Here is a 22009-nt window from a genome sequence, read left to right as displayed (position 1 = left end):
GTAGGCAAGGTACTTAGAATCTCTGTGCCTCAGTTTCTTCATTTAGAAAATGGGACAATAATATTCCCTGCCTCAAATCGTTGTGATGAAGATAAATGAGTTGATACACATAAATGCTTAGAATAGTGATTGGCAGGGAGGAAACACAATGATATTAGCTATGAAAATTTGTATGCATACAGAAAACCAAAATACCCAGTCTCTGTGTTAGAACTGCCAGTGTAAACTGTCAGTACTAGTTTTCAGCTTAAGGTCTGACCTATAGTTGATGTGTTTGCATCAATTATGATGTTTCCGTTCACTCAGTTGTCTAAGAGAGAAACTTAGGATCTATCCTTGAAAACATTCGCTCCAGTACTTCTGACATGCAATCCAGCATCTGCGTTCTCCATTCTAACTCTACAATATATCTATAGTCAAGTCCTTTCATCCCTACCACCCCCTGCTCTACTTTAAGTCCTCACCATTCATCGTACTGCGGTCACCCCAAAATTGTTCTCCCTCCTTCTGCTTTCATACTGTCCAGTTTATTTTCAAGGCAGCAGAGAGGCTTTTAGAAACATAAAATAGGTCAAGCTACTCTCCACCATAAAACTTTTATTGGGTTCTTAAGAGTGAAAACCCAAGGCCTTAAATGGTCAAAGAACTAGAGTGTGATCTTGTCGCTCCCTAGTAACTCAGCCTCATCTTGAGTCACTCCTGACCTATCTCCAGTTCCTTGAAAGTGTCAATCTCTCTGTCTTCTCAGGACTTTCCATATGCTGTCCAATGCTCTTCTTCCCACCCTTCACATCATGTAGAGCTCAGCTTACAAGTCATGTCCACATAAGAGCCTACCCTGGCCCTCTTTTCCCCCACTCTAAGTGCTGTCCTCTGCCACTGCCCAATCCTTCCCTTTACAACAACTCGTACAATTTGTACAGATGTATTTATTTGTGGGATTATTTGTTCACTCTTCATCTTTCCACCGGTTTGTAAATTCCATGAGAACAGATGCTCTATCTGTTTCATTCATCACTTTTTCCTCAGTTCTTAGCGAAGTTCCTGGTGCTCTATAAATAATTAACAAGCACATGAATGCTCAATAACTATTTATTTAATAAGCATATAAATTGCAGCACTGACTAAACAAGAAAAATCTGATGAACCTGCACCATAAAGAACACTAGGGCTCTGATATGCTTTACTTTTCTTTTTTCTGCCCAATATGATTTTACTGCTGAAGGAGCTATATTACAACCCATCTAAATACAGGGGGGGAGGGCGCGCAATTTTCATTTTAAAATACATTAGATGTACCTTTGAGCTCACTCTTGGAAAGTTTCTATGAAAACACAACCCTGAATCCTTTCTTGTAAGGGAGCTCTTGGCAGTGACCACTGTACATCTGATCTTGTTATGATCTGTGTGTATGAATACATGTAGAATCATTCTCAGCCCTCTAGAATCCATATTTCAAGAAGCCTGTATCGAAACACTCATCCACTACTAACTAATTCAGCTAATAATTATACGTGGCAATGACCTGGGGTGAGATGGACAAGAACTGAATTAGATTTGTGGAGATGAGAACAATAAGACCCTGAACAAGACTGGGTGAAAAATGAAAGTTACACATACGATGGAATTGAAGACTGACTAGAGACTCAGACAAGATTAGAGATGAGAAATCACTATGATCATCTTGTAGAAAATAAGAGGGAAAGTAACATAGGGCTTAAGAGACATGCTTTAGAATCAAACAGACCTGTGTTCAAATCATGGCTTGTTCACTGGCAACTCTGAGGTCATGGCCAACTTATGTACACCTTTCTTATTTGCAATTTATTACCTGAAAGACAGAGACAACACACTTTTCTTAAAGGATTTTTGTGTGAGCATATAACATAAGGTAGATGCTATGATGCATATAGCACAGTGCCAGGCATATCCTGAGTCCTCAAAAAGGGACTCGACAGGGTCACTATCTTTTATTATCTAAACCCATTATTTTATGGATGGAGAATACAGAACTCAAAGAGGACACAATTTGCCCAAGGTCACATGGCAAAGTAGAAATAAAGCCAGGACTGTTATGCATGACTAACAACTCCCTGTTTGGTATTCCTCCCACACCCTAACCCCTTTCCTCTCTTCCTATGCTTTTCCACATGGACCTCATAGAAAATGCAGCAATTGGTGGAAGACAGTGGAAAAGTCATTCAAAGGTCTTTCTGGTTTTGGCAATATGTACAGCAGAATATATGATTTGAAGACCCTTCTGTTATTAGTACTCCCTGTTATGGCACTTATACAACTGAAATAAATATAATTTAAAAAAAATCCTTTAAATGCTTACACTGAGTTTGAAATAAAGAAAGCTAGTTCTTCAGTTTGAAGAAATGAGGGGAACTGAACACCTGGTCTGAGAGAACCGTTGATGTAGCTGCCTGGCCTCAGGACATAGGTGAGAGTGGAGATCAGTTTCTGGAACATTTCATTACAAGTTGGAGACGTGAGATGATACCTTGTCCTGCACAAGACAGGCAGTTTTCACCAAGACTCTTATATAAATTCAGGGTCATCAAAGGATAGGACAAGAAAAGAACAATCTTCATCTCACAGGGGGAGATGGTAAAGATTTTGTGTGCAAGTTCATACTGTTGCTTGTGTCTAAACTTTGAGAAAAAGAAGAAAGCTATTTTAATCTTGGATCCATGCTTCATGTGGATTTGAGGTTCAAATTTGAATCAAGAAACTCCATACTGAGAAATTTATATGAAATTGGTTCTAGTTTAGTGATAATCCTTAAATGCCTGGTAGAAACAAATGCAAAAGCCCATCTCGAAGGAGACTCTCAATAACTGAGAACACTGATAACAGTGGAATCTGATAAGGATGGTAAATTACGTATGTTTAAATAATTACAAATATAAAAGTATAAGTTGAAACTATATAAGTCCATAATAAAGAGTCAGGTTTGATTAAAAAAAAAAAGCTAGAACTTCTAGACAATTTTTTTCTAAATGAAAACCTAGTGAAGTAATGGGTTGAACAAAAGATTAGATAAAGGGGGAGTTAGTGAACTGAAATATTTTAAGGAAACTATCTAGGATAGAGCATTGAGAGAAAAAAAAGATAGAAAATACAAAAGAGGTTAAGAGACATGGGAAACAGAATAAGGAGATACAAAATAGGTCTAATAGTAGCTGGGAAAGAAAAAAACAGAAGGAATGTGAGACTGTAGGTAATACAATATTTTAAAAACTCATTACCAAAAACTTTAAAAAATGGATGAAAAACATAATCCCTCATATTTAAAATTATAGTGAATTCCATGCAGAATAAAGTCAACCTAGACCTAGAACCATCACAGTAAAATTACAGAATACCAAAACAATGAGAAGATCATTAAAAAGACAGATTACACAGAAATAAATTACCTCTATTCTGACATCAGATTTCTCTTTAGCAGAAAAGAAGTCAGGAAACAATGAAATAGTTCCTGCAAAGGGTTGCAAAAATAAAACTATTGTCCTAGAATTCTATATTCACCTAAATTACCATTACAGAGTAAAGGCAAATAAAGATGTTTTTCAGATACATAAAAACTAAAGGAATTTACTGTTTAAGAGATTGAGCTGAAAATACAACAGCATCTATTTCAGGAGTAGGAAAACTGAACCCACAAAGAAGGCATGGGATCAGTGAAGGACTAGGAAATAAAGATGCTGATTAACACATGAGTAAATCTTAAAAAAAAAAAAAGTGACAATATTTAATTTAGGAAGAGTGAAAACAAGATGGAACTGACACTAGATAACAATAATAGGTGATACAGAAGGGAGTGACTTGGGTAGAGTGTTCTAAAGTCCTGTGTTGCTAGAAAAGAAGGTGAAGATATTGATAACTCTAAGAATCTAATGGTCGCCAGCAAAATAGTAGAAAATAGAATAGAAAGAAGAAGAAAAAGAAGAAGAAGGAGAAGGAGAAGGAGGAGAAGGAGAAAAAGGAGGAGGAGGATAACATCCTAGAAAATTGAAGAATCAAAAAGGGTAGAATAAAGGAAATTAGATCAATTTAACAGAACATACGCTAAAAAAGAAAAAAATAGAAGAGAAAGCATGTGATAGAAACAATTCCAAATAAATCATTTATAATAAATGTAAATAGTCTAAACTTGCCCTTTAGAGACACCATCTAAAACAAAAGGACACACAAAATCTAAGCTAAATGGATGAAAAAAATATATGTTTTTGAAAAAAAGATAGGCTAATCAAATAACACACACACACACACACACATTAGTCTTGATATGCTATTCTTGATTTGTCAGCACACCACACAGTGTGGGAAGTTAAGAGGTAATATTTTATGTTTTACTAATTCATCTTAAATTTAAATATATAAATTTTAAATATCTATATCTCTATCTATCTATATATCTATCGATTTATATAAACCATTAAATAAAATTGATCTCAGGGCAAAAAGCATTATTGGAAATAAAGAGGATCATCATATAATGTATTAAACAATAATTTCTTGAGTAGCCCTATCAATTTTAAATTTGTATGCTTTACAAAACTAGCCTTAAAAGTATGTAAAGCAAAATTTGAAAGAACTACACAAAGAAATTGGCAAGAATTGGCAAGTCCACAGTTATAGTTGATAGATTTTAACACAATTATCTTGGAAATTAATAGATAAAATATTTTTTAAAGTTATTAAAACTATTGTAGTGATGAGCATTAACAAGTTTGATATAATGAGCAAACTGGAGAATGTATTTTGAACAAACTTGCAATATCTCAAAAAATTGATCATGTATTAGGAAACACAGTAAATCTCAGTATATACCAATGAATCAATATCATTGAGTACATTCTCTGACCACAGGGCAAAACAAGGGGTAAATTGAAAATTCCCTCTTTGGCTGACAATTAAAAACCGTATTTCTAATTAACTCATGAGTCAAAGAAAACAGAGTGGAAATTAGGAAATATTTACAAATGGATGATAATGAAAACATTACATTTTAAAAACTTATGGTTTACAGCTAATGCAGTCCTCAAAGGGAATTTATGGCCTTTACATGCTTATATTAAAAATGAAGGAGCTGAACATTCAACGTCAGTGATTAGGAGGAAAGCAAAAAGAACAAACATGTACAATAGAAATAAAGAATAATAAGATATATCAACAAAATATATGAAATAGGAAATAAAGAAAAAGTAGAGAGGATTTAAATGCTCAAAATTTGCTATTTGAAAAGAGCAACAGAATAATATTTTGTAAGATTGATCAAGGAAACAGGAAAGTAGTTATCAGAGGGGAAGGGGGGAAGAGGGATGGTAGAAGAGGGTACAGGAGGTGAAATATATGGTGATGGAAGGAGAACTGACTCTGGGTGGTGAGCACACAGTGTGATATATAGATGATGTATTACAGAATTGTACACTCAAAACCTATGTAATTTTACTAACTGTTGTCACCCCAATAAACACAATGGGATTTATAGATGATGTAATACAGAATTGTACACCTGAAATCTATGTAATTTTACTAATAATTGTCACCCCAATAAATTAAAAAAGAAATTAAAAAAAAAGAAAAAAGAAAACAAGATACAGAGATATGGATTAGAAATAAAAGTGCGATAAACTATGTATGTATCAGAAATTTTAAATCCTAAGATAACACTATTTAAAAATATTTTGTCAATAAATTTGAAGAATTAGACAAAGAATTTCCTAGAAAGTTGGAACTTAACTAAAATGGACTCAAAGGAATAGAAAACCTATACGAACCATTAAATAAACAGAATAGTTTAAAATGCACAGCTTTCTTTCTTTAAACTCATTTAGTCCCATGTTCTTCACATAAAGAATTTCAGGAATGCCACTATCCTGACCGCTTTGCCTTGGCACGCTACTCATGTCTCTTTGGGGGTGGGGGCAATTATGTGAACAGCACTCATTCTGTGTCAGACTCTCTTCTACGTATATGTGATAAAAAAAAAAAAAAAATGGATCAGACACGGTCCTTGCCCTGGAACGGCTCACCATCTATTAGAAGTTCAGATAAATTCACCAATAATGTAAGGAATTTAAAGGCAGCGTGGGCTCATTCTTGATACAGGGTAGAAATGCATACAGCTATTCTTGATTTGTCAATATACCACACAGCGTTGGAAGTGAAGAGGTAACACTTTATGTTTTATTAATTCATTTAAAATTTAAAACTTTTTATTTGGAAATCAGTTGAAATTTACAAAAACATTGCAATAACTGTACAAGAACTCTTGGAAGAATTATATTAAATCATAACCTAGCAGTATGGAAGATTGAAACCAATGTGGGAGAAAGAACAAACCATCAGAGTTTAGTCCTCTGAAAAATGTGTCCCCATTGTCTTCTCACCAGGGTTGAGAAAGGGAAGGAAATAATCTTTATAGCCCCATGCTACCTCTGGAGTTTATACTTCTCTGGCTCTGGCTACACAGTTTTTTCTGATTTCAAAACGTTCTCAGCCGGAGATGTCTCTGGGAGTCTCTCAGAAGTGTCCCATTGATTGTGAAGGACCCTTAAATATAATGCCACACATAGTCACATGAAGACGAAATGGCATTTCTCTCTTATTGCACTCTTTTTAAATACCTTTTTCAACAGGTCAATTCTGGAATTAGTTTGATGCATAAATTGCACTCCGGGAAAAATGTCTTCAACGAGATTATTTATTAAAGGAACTGTGCCATCAGCCAGGCCTGGTCCAGAAAAGATGAAGCAGTCACAGAAGCACTCCACTACTTTGTTCTCCCCATCGTGGAACCCCTTGGGGACTCAAATTTTGGCAGGTCACCTTTCTTCCATTTAGCTTTCGCTTTCTTAGTATCTCCATTTTGGTTGGATACATCTTCAACTTTGGGCTGGACTACAGAAAACTAATATTTATCACATACTGTTTCTCACTGAAAACACTCCAGGACTTACTGTTTAAAAAGAAATGTTGAGACAATTGTTGATGATGGAGATTTCTCTATGAGGAACATTTTATGATTCAAATTAGACAGGTTTATATAATGCCAGAGTGGAGAAAATGTTTGAATTAAAGGAACATGTGACTGGCTGCTGGTCACGGGAATGAGATAAGACTGAATGGAAGCTTATTAGTAGGTTTCAACCCCCGATATTCTTCCTATTCCTCATTTCTTTGATCACTTCATTCTTGATTGTATTTGATTGGAAATGTAGGAGAATCAGTATCCTATTCTATAATTAATCTTCTTAGGACATTTTGTGTTTTTCTTTTCTTTCAAATTTCATTTGTGGCAAGAGCCCCTCGCCAATGGAAAGAAGGACCAGGTACCAACTCAGTCCCAGATAATAGCTCACAACTTCCCCCATGAATCTCTTTGCAAATCACCGTGTCCTTTCTTCTGAAATAATCGATATGGATGCTTGGACTGTTCAGAAACTTGAAGTGTCTTTCAACTATCAGTACACATTAGGGATACCCAGAAAGGTTTCACAAAGCCCAGTGCCCAGGCTATACTCTAGACCAATTCAATTAGAATTTCTGGGGGTGGAAACCAGGTATCTGTCATTCTTAAAACTTCCTGGCAATACCATAATGTTAACATGCCCCCCAAACTGACAACTGCTATTTAATTCAGTGCCCCTTAAATGGAATGCACATGTAGATTCTCTGGGTGTCTTGTTAAAAGGCAGATTCTGGTTCAGTTCATCTGACATAAGCCTGAGATTCTGGATCTCTGTTGAGCTCAAAGGTGCTGCTGCCAGGCCACAGATGTACTTTAAGCAGCAAGGTGCTCATGTAAGTAAGTCAGCCCTTGTGCTCCCCAGTTCTCCTGAACAGAAGACAGGGCGTGTCTATCTGAAGACCGGGTATGTTCAGTAGCAGATACTGGTGCAGGCAGGACTACAAGAACTCAGCTCCATCATCCTGGAGCTTCACGTGACCCCAGCGCCGTGTACTGTGTTTTCCCCCAAATAAGACCGAGCCGGACCATCAGCTCTAATGCATCTTTTGGAGCAAAAATTAATATAAGACCCGGTCTTATATTATAGTATATTATATAAGACCTGGTCTTATGTCATACTAAAATAAGACCAGGTCTTGTATTAACTTTTGCTCCAAAAGATGCATTAGAGCTGATGGTCTGGCCAGGTCTTATTTTTAGGGAAACACGGCAGGTCTCGTGAATGTCTAGGGTTGAGCTGATCGGGAAAGGGTTTTCCTAGATTCCTCATAGTCAGGACAGGAGAGTGCCTGCCCTTTCTTATAATTCTCCCAACATGCAGGATCCGGTACCTGCAGGAGGAGAAGTTAAGGAAAGGGTATTTTTGAAATGTTGAGGAGACGGGTGTCTAATGTGTTTACTGAAAAATAAGCCCTGTTGACAGTGGGCCACAGTTGAGTGACTTTTTAAAATCAGTGTTTTCACGGAAGCAGGCACAGATGTTCCTGGGGGAGCAACAAGAGAGATTATGGGGGTAGGTCATGTTTGAGCCAAATGAGAAAAATTTGGCTGAACAGCAGGACCTTGGGTGAATTGGCTCAGCCATTTCCCTGGAGAGAAGGTTCAGCATTCCAGCCTCCCTTTCGGTGACATTCTAATGAATAATAATAAAAATAAAATACGCTTTATGCTATTTACAAAAGTAAGCCAATTCTTTATTTAAAACGAAATGTATAACAATTCACAAGAGACAGTTTTTATATCCTTGTTTAACCTGCTGCCTCTAGCAGACCTCAGGAAAACCAAATGAAGTTCATCTTTCACTGCTTTCATAAGGGCTTCCTGAAGTAGTTAATCACACGAGATGACCATACAGCTTAGTCGGATATACAAGAATGAGTCTTGATTTTGAAGCCAAAAGAGAGACGGGTATGGACGGGGACTCTGGTCTGCAGTCACTGTGTGAACCTGGGCAACTTCCTTTAATCTCTTAAAGCCTTTGATCTGTCATCTGCACAATGGGTTCTTGTAAGGATTAAAGATTACCTATATTCACAACACCAGGGTCATATCAAGGCTTAATCAGTGGTAGCTATTAGTATTCTTAAGTTTTTCCTTAATTCTTGATATTTTTCTGGGGGGAAGGGTGTTTTTAATTAATTAATCCCAGTTAGAAAAGGCTGTTAAAGATGGACTAGTAGCTGCGAGATGTTTGAAAGGTTCCTGGGCTCTCCACGACTCAAATTCTTCTGGGAAATGAAGTCCAAGTAGCACACATCTTGAGTATTTAACACTCAGAGAAGGAAAGGCACATGGACATTCTTAGTAAATGGTTGTCCCTTCCTGTGTCCTTCTCTTTCCATTCTGAGTGGGTTTGGAATAAGAGGCTGAAGCCTGGGACAGTACCAAGCCATATGACCTGGGGCTGAGACCACTTTGTGGGCTGAGACCACTTTGTAGGCTGAGGGTGGTGGCAAAGGAGAGTTTATCTCAGGAACAGTACAGGGTGGGGTATCCAAGGAAACCAGAGCATCCGAATCCCTCCTCTGCATTTCCCCAGAGCAGGAAGACGCTGGCTCTTTCTTCTGTAGACCCAGCTTGTACGGGCTGTTTAAAGGTCCTCTGGGTTTTCTATAATCAGCTTCTCAGCAGATGAGTCACACCATGTAATTATGGCCATGAATTTGCCACTTCCTTATTTCCAGGTTGAATAGTTCATACTCGAGAACTTGTGTAAAATGCAGTAGCCTTGGGTTTATCCTTCTCCCAGAAAGGTTGCTTCTTCAGCAGGAAAGATTATGAGGGTTTTGATCATTCAATTTAAACTTTGAACTGTGGCTTATTTTAAACCTGATGTATCATTAGTTTGCAAATTGAATCTAATTATTTTATATGATTAAAAAATGCTACTCTCTGAAAGGAAATTAGAAACACTGTCCTTCGTAAAATTTTAGCTTCAGAACAAATGTCTATTTTTATAGAACCTGAATTTAAAAATAGATAAGGGGATTGACTGTTACAGAATTTCAACATATTCTCAAGATGTACAGCTAATAAGTGGCTGAGCCAGAAATTGAACACAAATGAGTCAGTTTGTTTATACTAACTAATACTGTGGTAGAAAATGGCTCCAACATGTTAGTGGCTTACAGCAAAGTCTTCCTCATGCCCCTTCATGCCCACTGTGGGTTGGCTATGGCTCAGCTTCACATTCGTGTCATTCTGTGCCCCAGACGAGAGGGACAGCCCTTACTTGTCTCGTGGCAGAGAAAGAAGACTAATGGAGCATGCACTGCTCTACTTCCACATACAGTTCTCAGACCAGAGCAAGTCACATGGCCAAGTCGGCATGACTGTGGGGCCTGGGAAGGGTGGGATGGAGGAAAGCAGTTCTCCCATAGGGAAGGCAGAGAAAATTGGAGACCACGCGATAACCCACACTACACTACGTATAGTGTTCTTCCCGTTCTGCCATATTGTGTAGATGCTTTGTCAACTGTAGACTGTGATACAAAAGGTGGTATTCATATTACTGTTCCTACATTTATGAAATCATGTGTTTCAATTTCGGTTTTGCCTTCAAAGACAATTGATGCCTGTCTTTATATAAAAAGAAAATTTCATTATAGAGATGAATAAGCCACAGGGCCTCTCTGGAACCCTGATTTCAGAAAGCCTATTTATGTAAATATGCCCCCAAGTATTTTATGATACTCGTTTTTATTGTGAAAACTATGATTAGTCCTGAATTGTTCTGAATTAAAGCAAGGAGGCTGTGCCAACGTAAGTTGGTTGGGCCATAGAATGCCACTACATCTGGCCCTATTTCCTCAGTGAATCCAGGCAAAGCAAAGAAGTCTACTCTGCCCTCCTTACTTGCCCTTATCATCCTTCAACCCAATATCAACACAACCTTACACTGGCATCGTCCCATTGTCTGTTGATACATGTCTCGTGACATATTGAGACCATGTGTACAACACATTAGACTTTCTTATTTTGCATTTCGTATTCCAACTATCTTAATTTATGCACACAGAGGATAAGTTGCTATTGGGAGAAAAGGCAACACTAAGGAATTTCCTCTCATCAAAACAATAAATTCAGTCAACATAATAGCACACACTGTACTATTTCAAGAGGCTCAAAGCACTTCCCAAAACAGAAGTAACATCGCAGTGAGGGCAAGAATATGGCCTTTCATTCTAGCTACACCATCACAATAGCACCAATCTGCAGCCCCCTCCTCAATAACACATACCCGCCCACACACACACTGTTACTCACTCATGTGCAAACACACTCTGCGTGAATGTATCGAGCATCATTTCACTCCCAGTGGAAAGCACAACTACTAGCAGATGTCTTCAAATAAAGATGTCTCAAGAACAACTTGGTAAAGGAACTAATATTTACTGAGTTTTATAATGTAGCAGAAAATTTTCCAGGGGTTTTGCATATGCACTGAGGACAGGTTATTTTATGTTTTCATGTCTTAATTTCCCCACATGTATTAACAACAACAACAGTTATATTAAATTGCTTAACTTTGCTGATTTATAATTTTTTCCTCTTTAGAAGAAGAAGACTAATATTTAATTCAAGGAAAATTAAAAAAGTATAAAGACAGAAACCTAACATAGTTCTTGGTACATCAAAAGCACCTGTAATGGCTAATTATATGCGACAGTTTGGCTAGGCCCAAGTCTTCGCCCGGTTATTCAATTGAAAACTAATCTCGGGGTTACTGTAGAGGTATTTTGTAGATGTGATTAGCATCTACGATCAGTTGATTTTAAGATCAATTATCCTAGATAATCGGGATGGGACTGATTCAATCAGTTGGCAGGCCTTAAGAGCAGAGCTGAGGCTTTCCTGAAGAAGATGAAATTCTGCCTGTGGACTAAAGCTTTAACTCCTAACCAAGAATTTCCAGTCTGCCTTTCTTGATGACCAACTTTATGGATTTTAGATTTGCCTAGCCAGCCCCCAGAACTGGGTAAGCAAACTCCTTGCAAAAAATCTCTTTCACTTTTGATGGATAGATTAGGTTAGATAGATAGATAGATAGATAGATGTACTAATGATAGATAGATGATAGGTGTACGAATGACTGACTGACTGACTGAATGGGCTTCTTCCTGAATAGTGAGCTCTGCATCACTGATGAATGTCAGGGCAGGTTACATGGACATTTGAATATGCTGTAGAGGAGATTCAAAGAGTATGTGTGATTCACTTTGAGGATTTTTAACTTTCTTTCTGACTGACTTCTGGATGTCATTTTGAATTGTTCCCTTTAAGGAAGGAGAGGGTCTAATAACTAAGAATAAATACAAAACCATGGCCTGAAAATGTTAATATTTTTCCTAGAGAATCCAAATGTTGCTTTTCTTGGGATATATGATGAGATCTAAGCTCAGACTTATGCTCCTCACAATGTGGAATACCAGACACTCTTCAAGGTCCTACATCAAAACTACTAGGTACTAGATACAATATTCCATTTAAAGGTATTGCTGGGTTTTTACCAATTAAAGATACAAATTCAAGACACCACCAACCCTTCGCTAAACTGAATCACAATAGAGGATATTATAGTAATTTCACCTCTTCTGAAGAAAACAATGTTTCAGGACAGCGGCAGGTTTGATAACTGCCAGGGACCCGGAAGGGCAATCAGATTAGTCCCAAGTAGAATAAGTATAGACCTTCATTGTAATAAAGGATCCTAATAGAGGCCTCCAGTATTTACAAGATTAAGATCAATGAAAGGGGTGCTGTCAATCAAAGATCACCAGACACCTAGAAAATAATCCACTGCTAGTTCTCTCTGCTGGAGAAGTTACACAGAGTACAGTAGGGACAGGAGAAATATGAAGAGAGTATGTCTTTCATATCTCTTTACCTGAGTACACCTAAATGCACAATTGGAGCACAGAAAGGAAAGAAGAAATGGAGTAGAATTGATGTAGGATGTTGCTTAGTGAATGCCAGGGTTCGTAGTCTCGTGGAGGTGAAGAATGGAATCACAGACCAGGGAGAGGCAGAGAGTTGCACAGGAAGATAGTTTATTATAGTCAGCAAAGAGTTACAGCTCCTGAGTGGGAGGGGGTACCTGAAACTGGGATGCCCACTAGCTAAGGCAAAAAGCTTGTGTTTATATACCTTCATTTCTATCTGACAGGGGGAAGTTGGGATGTGGGTGCCTATGGATACAATGTTTCCCAGACTTGCTCTACTGCTCAGCTTGGTGGGAGGCCACTGAAACAAACCCATTTGCCCCAGAGTATGATTGGTGACAGTTTTGTCCTGGTATGGTTGTAGTGGTATGGTTGCCCTGTACTCTGTTTTTGTTCTGTTTTTGCTCAGTCTATCAAGGATACTCTAACTGCCTCATTTCATACTAACATGTCTCAGAAGCATTTGAAAAGAAAATGACTGAATTTCCCAGAACTAATGAAAGATACAAATTCACAGATATAGGAAGCATAAAATAAGAGATCTTAAAGCCAACAAAGGAAAAAAGGCAGGTCACCTGTGGAAGAACGACAAACAGACTAATAGGAGAACTGATGGAAGCCAGAACAAGGTGAAATGGCAACTTTAAAATGCTAAGAGGAAATAAATCTCAACCTAGACATATGTGCCTAGGAAAATGATCTTAAAATGAAAATAAAGATAGTTTTAGAAAAACAAAAGCTGAGTTTACTAAAAGCTGAGCAACAGTCCTTAACTAAAGGAACTTCTAAAGTTAAAATTCATTGGGAAAGAAATTGATCTTCAAGGAAAGATGTGACATGTAAGAAGAAGCGGAAACATAAATTGGTAAATATATGGATAAATCAACATAAATATTATCTGTATGAAAATAGTAAATTGTTATTTAAGGGGTTATAAAGAATCAAACTAGAATAGTAGACAATAATAACAGTGGGCAATAAGTTGGAGGGTGATCAAACTTAAAATATTATCCAGTTCTCGACTTGCTTGGTATTAAAACATTAACATTATACTTCATTAAATTTGTATGATAAAAGGAAACTACTTAAGAATACACATGTTCCAAAGCATTGGGGGTGAGGGGGTGATGGGAGTGGAATATGTAAGTAAATAAATCAATCAACCAATCAATCACAAACTGAATCATAAAACAAACAAAAAAAGTAAGATTCACATCATACGCAAGAATAAACCCAAAATGGATTAAAGACTTAAATATAAAACCCCAAACTATAAAACTCCTAGAAAAAAGCATAAGCAGCAAACTCTTTGACATTGTTCTTAGTAATTTTTATGTGTGGATATATCCCCTCAGGCAAGGGAAACAAAAGAAAAAATAAACAAATGGGACTATATCAAACTGAAAAAGCTTTTGCACAGCAAAGGAAACCATCAACAAAACAAAAAGGAACCTACTGAATGGGAGAAGATATTTGCCAACAATACTTGTGATAAGTGGTTAATATCGAAAATTTATAAAGAACTCATACAATTCAACACCAAAAATCCCCAAACAATCCAATTTAAAAAATGGGCAGAGGACCTGAACAGACATTTCTACAAAGAGGCTATCCAGATAGCCAATAGGCATATGCAAAGATGTTCTACTTTACTAATTATCAGAAAAATGTAAATTAAAATCACAATGATATATACCACCTCACACCTGTCAGAGTAATATCATTAATAAATCAACAAACAACAAGTGTTAGCAACGATGTGGAGAAAACGGAACCCTTGTGCACTATTGGTGAAACTGCAAATTGGTGCAACCACTGTGGAAAACAGTATGGAGTGCCCCCCACCCCACAAAAAACAACAATAATAAAATTAGAACTACTTTATGACCCAGCAATTCCACTTCTGGGTATTTACCTCAAGAAATCCAAGACATTAATTTGAAAAGATATATGTATCCCTATGGTCACTGCAGCATTATTTACATAGCTAAGATATGCAAGCAACCTAAAGGTCCATCAATAGATAACTAGAGAAAGAAGACATGGTACATATGCAATGGAATAGTACTCGGCCATAAAAAAGAATGAAATGTTACCATTTGCTGTAACATGGATGGACCGAGAAGGTATTATGCTAAGAGAAATAAGCTGGACAGAGAAAGACAAATACCATGAGATTTCATTTATATGTGGAATCTAATAAACAAAATAAATAAACAAGACAGAAACAGATTCACAGATACAGAGAACAAACCGATATTTGTCAGATGGGAGGGGAGTTGGGGGTCTGGGTAAAAAAGGTGAAGGAATTAAAAAGTAGAAATTGACAGTTACAAAACAGTCATGGGGATGTAAAGTACAGCATAGGATATATAGTCAGTAATACTTTAATAACTACGTATGGTATCAGGTGGGCACTAGACTTATCAGGGGATCACTTTGTAAGTTATATGAATGTCTAACCACTATGCTGTACACCTGAAATTAATATAATATTGAATGTCAACTGTAATTGAAAAACAAGTTAAAATTTAAAAGAAAGAAAGGGGAGATTTGAAAATCAGGACAAATGGAAAGCAAAAAACCTGGTAAAACGAGTTCAACCCCCACTGAACTTAAACAAGGTAAAAGAGTTATCGGACTTCCAGTTATATGTTTTTATAAGAGATAAACATAAACTATTAGTATGTAGAAAGGCTAACAGGATAAAAATATAACTGATGAATATAAACCAAGAAAAAACACAGGATAGGTATATAACTTAAGGGGGAAATATTATTGAGAACATAAAAGGTTACGTAATGACCAAAATTCTTCACCAGGAATTTATAGCACTCCTAAACTTGTATGTATATAGTTAAATATATGATGTTATACATATATCTCAATATTTTTAAGTACATAAGATTTGGTAGAAATACACTGAAAAATTGACAATTCCACCATCATCACGAGAAAAATCAACATTCCTCTTTTAATAATTGATAGGTCAAACAGAAACCTCACCAAAAATAGTAAAATTTAGAAGACCTAAACAACAAAAATCTTGATTTAGAAGACATATACTATAAATTCTTCTATCAAGTCAATTAGCAAATATACATTCCTCTCAAAAAACTATGGAATAGTTACAAACCTACCTGACCATGCATTAATCTGTAGATAAATCTTACTGGGTTAAAAACAACCGATGTCATACTGACCAAGTCATGTGATCCAATGCAATTAGGTTACAAGTCAATAATGAAATACATAAACATAATATCCCCACACATTTGAAATTAAAAATAGAATACATCTAAATAACTCATGGGACAAAAAAGATACAATGAATATTAATATATATATAGCATTAAGAACCGACTAATAATTAAAATCCTACATATAAAACTGTGTAGGGTGCAGCTAAAGTGGTACTGCTGGTAAAGTTTTAGTTTTTGATATTTTCATTAGAAAAGAAGGCTTAAAATGATCAAGCTAACTATCTACTTTAGAAGGTAGAAAATGTGCAGACTAAATCAGAAAGTACAAAGGTAGAGATAAGAAAGATAAGACCAATAAATTTTAATTAAAAAAAAGATAAGACCTACTATCTCAGAAGGAGAAAATAAGACAGTTCTTGAAAAGATTAATAAAATAGTTAGAACTGTCAGATCTGATGAAGAAAATTAGGTTGTAAATACCACTTAAAACCACATCAATGAAAACCAAGACATAGTTATAAAGCATCGTATAAATATGGCATCTTTTTTTTAAAATTCAAATTTATTGGGGTTACAATTGTCAACAAAACTACATAGATTTCAAGTGTACAATTCTATAATACATCATTTATACACTGCATTTTGTTTTCACCACCCAGTCAGTTCTCCTTCCATCACCAGGTATTTAACCCCTTTTACCGTCTTCTACCATCCCCTCTGCCCCGTTATCCTCTGGTATCCACTAAACTGTTGTCTGTGTCTATGAGTTTTTGTTTCTTTTTTTGCTTGCCTCGTTCCTTTGTTGCCTTCAGTTTTATATCCCACATATAAGTGAAGTCATGTGGGTCTCGATTTTTTCTAACTTATTTCACTTAGCATAATGATCTCGAGATCCATCCATGTTGTCACAAATAGAACTATTTCATCTTTTCTTATGGCAGAGTAATTCTGCATTGTGTATATATACCACATCTTCTTTATCCAATCATCTATCGAAGGACACTTTGGTTGTTTCCATGTCTTGGCAATATGACATCTTTATGATAATAACTATGCCAACATGAGTGAGCAGACTTGACTATTATTCCTATTTTGCAAATGAGTTAGCAAAGGCTAATCACACACCACTTATGTTACGGACATTGTGACATGCTCCAGGGCAAGCAGAGGATACGTTGAAGAGCCAAGTCCCAATCCCTATTTTAAATTCCCCACATTTGGCCTATAAATAACAAACAGCACCCCAAACCATCTAGTCAAAACATATATGATGCAGCTAAGAGAAGTTGGAAGGAGGGTCATAAAATTACTGTTGGAAATATTTGAGCTGAGATGGAGCAAGAGAAAGAATAAAAAGGCTAGAAAAATGCAATGGAGACCTGCCTCTCTTCATCTCATTTCAATAATCTGAATATCAAAGTCAAGAGCTCTTTATAGTTATTCCTTGTCAAGTCCTCAGACACAGTCATCTACAAAACCATTCTCCTAACACCTTTCTCTCCAGTTTCTTTGCTGCTCACCTGGATTACGTTTAGAGTTTGAAATTCTTTCATTCAACAGCTATGTAAATAAGGACCCATGTGGAGGTGGACATAACAGGTAACTTCGTGCACTGTTCCATCCAAAACTCAGATACATTTTTAGTGGCCAGAATGGCAGAAAGCACATTTGTCTTTAGCAGTTACATAAATACACTGAAAGGAATGATAGAAATGACGTTTGGGAATATTTAATACCCTAGTCCCAGCTGGGCAATTAATCATCAGATAATCCTATGAGAGAAGACAGACAGAGACGATAAAGATGTGAAAAATGTATGGTCTTTTCTGGAGGTCTAGCTGGGCGTTACCAGAGTTCACTAAGCAAGTGTACCAGAATGGCGATAACAAGAGGAAGACAGAAATGTTTCCTGAGCAGCTCCTGTGTGAACGTGTTACACCTTTGCAGATAGTACCTACAGGAAACTCGTGGGGCAAATCCTATTGACCTCATTTTATGAATAAAAAAATGGTAGCTTAGGGTGGAGAAGCTTGCTTAAGCACTCTCAGAAAATAGAGTCAGAATCGTGATTTGATTGTCTTGAAAGGCTATGCTCAGAAAAATGACACGTCTATTATATCACAGACCACATCTGAAAATGGATGCATCACCTCCTCTTCCTCGTTCACAGCAACTTCTTCCCCCAAACTCTAAAACTGATTCTGATCAAGAAAATCCTAATTCTGATCAAACTCCCAGCAATCAAGGCTTTAAACTTCTTTTTCTTTTTTTCTCCACATTCATGTCCCACGTCCTGTCTATTCTATCTCAGAAATGTCTTATATTTGTCCATTCCTTTCTATTCCCACGCTCATAATCCAGAGGCACATGACCTACTTCTGGATTAAAGTGATCCTGTGGTTATAGTCTTCCAATTAATTTCAAACGTCCTCCTATAACTGTCCTGCCCACTCAACTGGTGATTCTTTGCCAGGGGCAGATCAGAATCACCTCAGGTGGGTTTTTAAGGCATATGCGTGTGTGGTAGGAAGCAGGGCTACTTTCACAAATTAACTGAGCATTCGTCTCCCAACCTGCTCTTGAGATTCCTTGATGGGGTCCTTCCTGTCCCTCTGCTCCCACGGAAAGAATTATTGTTGTAGGAAGCCTGTGATGCTGCTAGTGTTTTTCATGTTTTTCAAGTACGCTGTGTGAATGAGGCTTGGCACTTACTGCACTAGACCATGAACTTATTGAAGGACCATCTTCTATCTCTGATCTCTAGTGCTTAGCACAGCACTTGACATCCAACGGATGCATCATAAGTATTTGTTTAATAATGAGCAAACCATTAACTCCTTGGAGGCCGGGACCATGTTATTTGTCATGTATAGTTAGCCCATAGTTGGTGCTCAACATGTTTATTGAAATAGTAAATAAATGAATGAATAAACAGTATCATTTTACTAACACAATCAGCTAAACTTGGCAATGTTGCGTTGACGGCCTCCTCCTCTTTTGTTGTTTACAAGTAGAATGACTGAGCTCTTGACCATTGACATTCAACCTAGAATTCCAAGGTAAAGGTACATAAGAATTTTTAGAGATAATAATGGGAACTGAAAGTTATTTTCTACCTTCCAAAAAGGCTAACAAATAATACATTTACCCATATAAAGGTTAATTAAAATAATAAATTGCTCTGCCTTTGGCTGGAATATATCAAATTTGTGTGTGGTGACTTGGTGCTGGAACATCATGAGTCCTGACTGGTTGATATATATTTTTGATTAATAAAAATAATCTGACAAATTAGTTACTGCTAAATAAATACAGGTTATTTGATACATAAAATCTTTCAAAGCATGGTCTTTGTAGAAGGAAATATATTAAAAGGGTAGCTTTCCCTACCCTTTCTTAGTAATGAAGCAGGCATGATAAATAGGTGAGAGGTCTAGGCCATTTCAATTATATATATGTATACATGTATATATATTTATACATACATATATATAATTGAAATGGCCTAGACCTCTCACCTATTTATCATGCCTGCTTCATTACTAAGATCAATTATACCACACACACACACACACACACACACACATATATGTATATATATATATATATACATATCCTTCAAGGTTTGATCTTGGATTCTGAGAACTGACTTTTAATGTTTTCCCTTAGATTTTGCAAACAATTTTAATTAGTTTTGTCATTCTAAAACTCTTGGAGGCAAGTTGTTTTTATTTCCTCCGTTTTTGAAAGCTAACCTTGGGAGATTAGATGACCTTACAGCAGTCAGAAACCACAGAACCAGAACTGGAACTTGCCCCCTCAGTCCCAAACCAATCATTTAATTCACATCACTATTCTTATTCAACTATTTATTCAATAAATATTTATTGTACACATATTCTGCGCCATTTGGGTTAGGGGAACTCCAGCTGGGAGATTGGCAGGTTATCAGAGGAGGCAAACAGGGGCGCTGGAAGATGACCCCAAGGAATCTAGAAGGAGACTTCTACCTACGTTCTTCTCTTTGGGTCATACCCTTATCCTCCTCCGCAAAAATCGATGGCTTTCCATTACATGGTTCAAACATTTTTAGTCTTGGTAGTTTGAGCATTCCTTGAATGGGCTTGCCTACCCTTTCCTTCACCATTTGTTCCTTCATAATCCAGTCATAAGCATTTGTGACATTTTTTCGACACAGCATCCACATGCTCATCAATACCCTTGTTCATGCTGTTCTCTCTCATTAGAAAGGCTCAACACTCATTCTCCAACAATGGAAACTTACCCATGTTCAGTGACAGGCTTTTCCCTGCGTCTGTGTCTCTAAAGCAGTTCATTTTAGTCCTCCCTGTACTTCAGTCACTCCCACTAGACAAAGTTCCCTGAAGCAGGATCACGTCTCACTCATCTGTCTACCCCTACAAAGTGTGATACTTAATACTGACAGCCTCCATACATGTTATGTGTCGACTCTGACTCTGTTCCAAGCACTGGAACCCAACACAATATATGCTTTATCTCATTTAATCCTCACAGAAACCCACAGGGAAAATGCTATATATTTCGGAGGCCCAGTGTAGTCCTGGCTTAGGACTTTTCCTTCTAGGACTCCAGACTTCAATACGCACCCTTTTCAACACAGAAAAATAAAGAGCAAAGCCCATAGAGATGTGGCTCTCCTCCTGTATCTAAGTTTTGTTCAAGTGTTACTCATGAGAAGGTAGGAGAGAGCTAGGAGAATTTGGGGATATTTTGGGAAAGGCAGTCTCATGCATGCAACCTTTCAACTCCCACTCAGATACATAAAAACGAGCCTTGGGCCTGGAACACTCCTAACCAAGAGATAAAGAGGCCACGTGGCCTGTGCTGAGCTTCACACTTCGTGTAGGAATATCTTTCCCTGTTTTAAACTCAATGTGGACTCCTTTGTTCCACTTAAGAGCATGCATCATTGGCTCTCAGGCATGCCCCCTGCTTTCTGTATTTCAGACCTCATGGGGGTGGAGTTGGGGTCTTTCTACTAGAGTATGAAGTGCAGAGTGTGTGCAGTTACATCTCCTGTGTTGGCTGAGAAGTGGATCTGCTGGCCACAGGGGACAGACACATTGCAAGAGGCTGAATTCTGTGCATTCTTTCTCTCCTCTTGCTCTAAATAAACCCTATGTTACTTGAGCCTGGTGTGCCTATTGTCTGTTCTCAGTGACCTTGATTCCTACATTTAACCTTGGCTGCAAAACGTGACTACCTGGTGAATAGTGAAGCAGGGTACCTTCAGGAGACAGAAAATGGCCTCAGAAAAAGGTAGCAGCTTGGGAGTCTGAAGCAAGATATTGAATTGAAAGGATATTTGAGAACATGGCCCATACCCACTGAAGGAAACTCAGAAGTTCTCACAGAGGAATACAAGGCAGATTCTTTCCTCTGATCTACTCTCTATTTGGGATTATTATGGGCTTCAAATACGCCTTTGTGGTGAAACTCTCAGGGTACCTATGATTGTCAGAGATTGCTAAATGATTTACGATTTTTGAGAGACTTCTGAATGCATCTGCTTAATCAGATAGTTTCTTTCCCTTATCCCAGTGACCTGTGTTACAGGAAGTCCGACTAGTGCTACTGCAGAACAGTCATAGCAGTGAACACCTTGGAAGAATCCAACTCTAGGCTTTCTGCAAGGCTACTTACAGTGTGCCTGGTGCGGTAATAACAAGCATGCTGCCTTTTAGATGTGAAATTATGTTACCAACAGGACGGGGATTATTCTTGCCCCATGTCAGATTTGAAAACTGAGGTACCAGTTAGTTGAGTGACTTGCTCCTCGTCACACAGCTCATCGTGGGGCATTGGGCTGCTCTAAGCTGGATTTCCTGCTGAATGCACGT

The sequence above is a fragment of the Rhinolophus sinicus genome, linkage group LG06 (assembly GCF_036562045.2).
Source record: "Rhinolophus sinicus isolate RSC01 linkage group LG06, ASM3656204v1, whole genome shotgun sequence".
Taxonomy (NCBI): domain Eukaryota; kingdom Metazoa; phylum Chordata; class Mammalia; order Chiroptera; family Rhinolophidae; genus Rhinolophus; species Rhinolophus sinicus.
This window is presented reverse-complemented; position numbering follows the sequence as displayed.